This window comes from Berghia stephanieae, chromosome 4 (genome assembly GCF_034508935.2).
Source record: "Berghia stephanieae isolate SIO BIC M18660-M18661 chromosome 4, UCSD_Bste_1.3, whole genome shotgun sequence".
In the NCBI taxonomy this organism is placed as follows: Eukaryota; Metazoa; Mollusca; class Gastropoda; order Nudibranchia; family Aeolidiidae; genus Berghia; species Berghia stephanieae.
In genome coordinates this window covers 41,474,320-41,481,643 of record NC_088363.1, presented here as the reverse complement: position 1 = coordinate 41,481,643, position 7,324 = coordinate 41,474,320, and positions in this window count along the sequence as shown.

The following is a 7,324-nucleotide window of genomic DNA, read 5'->3' as shown; positions in this document are numbered from 1 at the left end:
AAAAATTCGTATTTCTACGAATGCAGGTCTGCCAGAAGATCAATTACACACGATATCTATCCAGGTTTCTGGAAGAATGGTTTTCCGACACCACACTTGTGTTCTCTATTTGACGTCCTTGTAGTCAAAGTCGACTATTTTTTACCAGGAGATTGGCCAGAATTGAAATAAATGTCGTAATTTATCTGGTCAAAGGAGATATCTTCTCGCGTCTAAAGGATTTGGACAGAGGTCAGAGGTTACCGAAGACGTAACGCGATAAGGTCAAGTGTGACCAAGGTCAGTAAGATGGAATCGATACTAATAAAGGGGGATAACTGGAATTATCAAGGGATTGAATTTCATACGAGTATATCTGTGTATGTGGTGAAGGTGTCAAGTTTTATATCGCCTTTGTCTATGGGATTTTCTGGGACATTCCAGAGCATTCCAGGGTATAAAGTTGTCTAGAAATAAATGGAATCATATCACAATTATTTTTTATGACACCTCGTCTCTCTTGTTTGCTTGGGGGTAGCTAGTCTCTGAAATATTTTTTTATAATAACTCTTGAAATGCTATAAAGTAGATACGAACTATAAGTTGCGAGTCTGTACAACACTTGAATGTCATACGACAGGCACTGACTCAGTGCGAATCAGCGGCATGGAAGTGGAAATCAGCCTACGATTCGGGAAACTTGATTTGTCTGGAGCACCTACCTACCCCCCCCCCCTTCCACTCCACATCCACACACATTTAAAAAGTGTAGCCACTCCCCCCCCCCCCCCCATCCCTCTCCAACAGCACACACATCAGACTATAAGATTAATTATCACAAGTATAAGACATTCAAAATTGCCCGATATCACATTGTGGAATATACGCATTTCCGGTTTTTTAAAAAAGTCTGGAAGCAGATAATGATGTAAGGATAAGAAAACGATGTTGAATGGTGTCTGGATTGAGGCATTCGAGGCAGGATGTTTTTCTGAGATGATTCTTTCCTGTATTTTTTCTATCGGCTTTGTCTGAGACTATTTCATACACAACTCTTCAGATTTTTACATTTCCGGTTGTACCTTTGCCTTCAGATTATTATGGGGGACCTCGTCAGAGCATAACCATTATATTAAGAAGGTGATCACAGTAAAAAAAACAAACTTATCATGTGATAAAATTTCTTTCGTGGAGAAATATCGAAAGGAAAATGGACATTTTGAAAACAGTCAATGTAATCCAATCCAGTTGAAATACATAGTTAATTGTCCATATAAGCTTTTTCAATTTTTCCTCGACTTTCTTCACGTTTTAAAGGCAGACTACCTCAGAAGGACGTTAATCAGAGGTACATTGTCTTGGATAACCAATTTTATTTTTTAACGCTTTATGATTTCCGAACCAAACTGTTCTCATTGAGATAGCAATAACAACTCCGTACTTCGGTGAAACCCTTCTATGTTACTGCTTTCATCATGAAGATGGTAAGATGATCTGAATAAAAACGTACAAAAAATTAGAGAGTAAATCACGCAAAGATGAGGTGGAAAAATAAATAGAAAGTTGGAGGGTTGGAGAGAATTGGGGGTTAGGGGGTGGGGATCGTGGGGGTTGCAGGTTTTGTGTGTGCGGTAAATTATTTCGTTGGAAAGGTTAAGAAAAGAATTGGAAACGTTCACAGGGACAATGGGATGTGAAAGTATCGACTTTTGGCAGGTCATCCATCTGTAGTCTTAGACTTTAAATACTAACCTGGCAACAACAATCAAGCAATTTCAAAGGTTGGAATAGTTTGGTCAGGGGCGTCCCTGTGACAAATGACTAATGTCAACGGGAGAAAATGGCTGTCCTCGTGGGCGTAGATGGGCGTGGAGTGGTTGTATTGTTGTGTCGGGTGGGCGCTAAAAGTTATTGGAGTCTGGGCATACAATGGAGAAACGTGGCTTGTGGCGGGCGGAAGTCAGGTCTGTGTGTGTGTTGTGTGTGTGTGTGTGTGTGTGTGAGAGAGAGTGAAAGGAAGAGAGAGAGAGAGAGAGAGAGAGAGAGAGAGAGATAGAGAGAGAGAGAGAGAGTGAGAGAGAAAGAAAGGAAGAGAATGAGAGAGTGAACGAGAGAGCGAGAAAGGGAGAGAAAGAGAGAGAGAGAGAGAGAGAGAGAGAGAGAGAGAGAGAGAGGGGGGGGGGAGAGAGGGGGTCAAAGACGGAAGATGTCCAAATGGAATTTTAACACTAGACAATCGTCTTCCGGCTTGACTGAAATCCATTCCAAGCCCACTTTGATGTCTTAGAAAATAACAAAAATTCAATTCAATTCAATTCAATTCAAATGTTTATTTTAGGAAATTGCCAATATGAACCATGCACTTACAAATAATTTTTAAAAAACACAACAAAAAACAACACATTTTCATTTTGATAAGAACATAATTTCTACTCTAAGTATTGATCGATTAAGATGACTTCCGATTTCTCAAAAAGTCTTAAACTCGAAAGTTCCTTGAAGTCTCCTGTTTATGAGTTGTAGACAAGTTTTGAGTTGAATTTAATTTTACTCGATCGATATCTGAAGTAAAGTTTGTTTATTGCTTTTTCTGGCCAAAATGAAAAAGCAGGTTTTAGTTTTTAAGTAATGACAGTTTGGCCACCTGAGAGGCAGGGTGGGATTACTGTGCACGGGGAAAGTTATCTCCCATCATGTTAAAAACAGATTTTATCCCAAGATGTGTAATGGCCGTCATTTTACGTGCACAATAAAAAAAAAATATGATTGTGTCGTTTTACGTTTAAGTAAAAAATATTGCTGGGGATTTAAGGTGTGGCGATTAAATGAATTACTTCTTTTCATTCCGTACAATGATCCTTAAGCATTTATATAGTGCAATATCCACCAAAGGGCTCGAAAAGCTATACAATGGTTCCTCAGCAACGCTTAACATGTAGAATGACTATTATTATGCGCCAAAAAGTCTTGTCCAATAGAAATAAGTGTTCCAGTCACAAGACACAAACTGCTTATTTCATAACTTGGTTTGACCAAAACAAAACAAAAATTAAAATATATATATATATATATATATTATATATATATATATATATATATATATATATATATATATATATATATAAAATAAAGCCATGAAATTATTAGCACGGATTTTATTGTTACTCAAGTTATGTCAATAAAATGATAAATGAATACAGAAAAAATTATGAAAAAAAAATTAATAATAACTAAACAAAAATAGCTAAATAAAAAGGTACTAGCTAAAAAGATAAATTAATAATATCAATCAGTAAATAAATAGATTGAAAAGATATGAATGAATGAATGAATGAATATATAATGAATGAGTAAATGCATATATATATATATATATATATATATATATATATATATATATTATATATATATATATAGTTACACTTTTTTTTCACCAATCCTGCACCAGGATTGATTGGACAAAATATACAGGATGTCACTTCCTCAAGCACTTGCATGATAACCATGTTCAATGCGCTTTACGGTGCTCTATTCAATTCCTTAGAATGTCATTGGCGGAAATTAACCATAACCATTTCCATTTCATGCAGTACAAATCGCCTAATTGGCGTTCCTTTACTTTGTTTGTAATCTGACAGAATCCGTCACTGCTTAATATTGTCAGTTACTCATTCACACCTGAGTGGAGTTATGTTTGTAAAGTAATTGCTCACCCAAATACACAATAATATCGGAGCAGCAGTTTTGCAATAAGTACCACCTATCCAACCACTGGCCACGCTCAACGTTGTTTAAGTTGTAAATGAATATAACACATGTTATTTCTTTTGGGTCAGCGAAGACTGTTTGGACGATTGAGCTCCGACTAGCGTCAAAGTTGACGTTGCTGATACTATTTATTTATTTTCATTCTCCATGCATGGAAATTATGAAAAAAACGAGTCCTCCAAATCTATAATGTTTATCTGGTTTTCTATTGAGTGAATGCACTACCAAATGGGCATGATCTATATTACCTTTCCATGTGCTCGAGGTCATTGGTCACATTGCAAAACGTGCTCAAAATGACCCACATAGTGAAAAGTGTTCGCAGTTTGAGACATATCCAACGTTACAATTGGTCATATTGCTGAGCATGACTCATGGGTATGTTTACAACTTTCATAAACAAAGCAGCGTGTTTAGAGTTTAGATACATTGCATTGAGAAATCTCCATTCGTTGAACAGCAACAAATCATGTGATCGATGACGAGGTAGGACGAAAACATGAATATAGATCGCTCCCATTCAGTCCCTTAGTTTATGGACAAAAAAAAAAAAATAATAATTACATTGACTTCTCCACACCGGATTGGTGTATTAGTGTTAAGGATGGTTTTTAAAATGATTTGTGTGTGAGTTTGTGAGTTTTTGTTCACTCGTAGAAATCATCGAGCCCTCAAAAAATGTTTACATGTGTCCTGTCCTCTTAAAAGTTCCTTAGTTGTAACCAAAACAGTGAATGTGTTGGTTACAAGTAAGGGACAGAATAGATTCTGTGATAACCGCATTCACCTAATGGTGCTAAACAGGACAATGGCAAATCCAGCATCCCTGTCACTTTTAGATGGAATGGTTGGGTGTAAGGGGGGGGGGGGTCAGAAAAATCTTGACTTCTAAGATCGATCTCGTTTCATTTGCGTCTGAAGCGAGTGCCCTATCAATTTTACCTTCGTTGGTATAAAGAATACGAGGAATTAAGTTTTATAGGGTTTTTTTTTTAAACTGTCGATTCATTTTATGTGACCTGATGGATATTTTGTCCTGTGACCTTTGTCCAACCTTACCTGGTTGACTGTAGCCATATCGATATCAGACCTCACACTTCATAGAGACGTGTCGGTAACAAACCTTTATTTCTCTCCACCAATAAAACGTATCGTTTTACCCAGATATGAAAAAGACCAGTTTGATAAGCCCCCAAAACTCGCTGCAAGGTGCGAGATATGGGATAACATCTTGGTCAGTTGACCGAAGTCTGCAGAACTCCGAACAAAGACGTTTTAATGTTTTTGCCAGAAAACTCGTCTTTCAAATATCGATCGATTAAAACGACACCCATTTTGTCAAACAGTCTCAAACCTGGGACTTCAAGGAAGTCGTCATTGAAGTCTTAGGTGTGAGAGATTCCGAAAAAAAATGAATGTCATTTTAATCGGCCGATATTTGGACGACATGTTTTCTGGCCAAAATTTAAAAAAACATGGATTTCTTTTTTTTTTTTTTTTAAAGAGTATAACAGAAGTGTCTTGACCATGGCCAGTCAACAGTGGGGATTCCTGACTATCTACCGTGTCCGTCTCGTACAAAACAATTTCATATCTACTAAGTAAACATTTACTTTATAATGATATCCATATGTATATCCATTCTATCGATGCATATTATAATGCCCTCACTGTCAACAAGGTATAAAAACCTGAGGTTTCAAAGAAGTATTTAATATACTGTAATGAAGACTCAGTTTGGATGGACATATTTTTTGGGACAGAATCACAATTTGTCGAATGAGGTAAAAAAAAAAAAAAAAGAAAATTTCTGACAAAACGAACACAAGGCTGTTATGTCAATGAGTGAGTAGAGAATACAGCCGCAATCTGGGGGAAAAAAAAAATAAAATAAAAATTAAAAAACAAACAAACAAAAAACAAAAAAACAACACGTTCTAAAGATTTTGGCCAGAAATTCGTCCTTCAAATAACGATCGATTAAACTGGCCATCATCATCCTGTCAAAAACTTTCAACACCTGGGACTTCGCGCAATGTTTTTGACAATATGGGGGTAATTTTAATCGATTGATATTTGAAGAAGAAGTTTTCTGGCCAAAAATTTTTAATAAAGTATGGCCTTATTTTCCCTTCGAGTACACCCGAATAAACCTTGTATTTAAAAGACTTAAGTAGTGGCCAAGCTGGATGCAAGCCAGGGGTAAATTGAGAAGGTTTTCAAACACCGCCGGCCTTTATTGAAATGATTCAATTTTATAACTCTAGATCTAGATTTTTATTCTTAGATTGTTTTCATCTTAAGTTAACCGTATCTATGAAATCGCCATATGTGACACGTTTTTACGACTCGGTATTAAAGACACACCTGGTATTTGTCGACTGTTTAGATCCAACCATCGGATCGAGCCATTTTTTGTTCTTGTTGGAATTTCATCTGAGTTGTCAACTCAGGATAAATCTTTTCAGTAAAAGGAGGTGATGTGGTGAAGTGGTTATTTTGACCACACACTATAACTGTTGAAACTCCAGGGGTTCGAGGTTCACTTCAGGCACATGCGATTGAGCTTTTAAAAAAACAACTGTAAAGCGTTTTGAGCAAGTTAAGTTGGATTTTGCGCTATATTTTTTTTAAAACCCTCAAAAAGCTCAAAGCTCAAGCTCAACTGAGCTTTTATATTAGAAATATCCACTAAACGTCATCAACGTGCTTTACAATGGATCCATAACCAACAGCAACACGTGAAATTGTAGGACGAGACATAATGCCTGTAAGGCGATATTACAATGTTTTTACAACACTCACTTTAACCGCCAATTAGAGCCTTTTCCAAGGACTCAACTATGCGCCGCACAGAGCAGGCCTCGCTTTAAAGGCGTCATGCCTTGTCCGACATGTTGAGTGTTGCTATTGGTCATCGATCCTTTATACACCCATTTGAGAAAGTTTAGTGGATATTGCTCTATATACAAGCTCAACTTTTTATTTTGTTTAAATTCTTTTTCCTTTCTTTGATTGTTAGTTTTGCGGATGTTATTTTTCTTTCTTGTTTATATTTGCATTTTCCTTTTATTTATTTGAAATAGAAGTTATTTCTCTCTGTTGTCTGACCCAGGAGAAAAAGATTATATTATCTTAATCAAGTTGATAAATATAGAATAAAACATCCCAAACTTAACATAAAGCTTCCAAAACTAAAAGGGAAAAAAATATCCTGAGCAGACTTAGTGAAAGAAATCTGGAAAAAAAAATGCCGATGCCTATCCACGCAGCATGAATAATGCTATTGCCTTGGATTTCTATTTAGACACAATAGGTCAGACCTGCCTACTACTACAAAAAATTCGAAGAATTACGAAATTTTTGCTCCAAGTTCAGAACTTCAAGAGCATCTTTAAGTCATTAAAATCTAATGAAATTAAAAGGTGATATAGAGTGCATAATTTTAAGGATTGTGAAGTGTTATTTAATCATTGTGAGGGCAAATTGTTAACCTGTAAAGTTAACTATACTTACTTAATACTCTTCGGGTCTTGAGGCACATAGGGCATCGGCCAGACATCTCCATTTTTTTCCC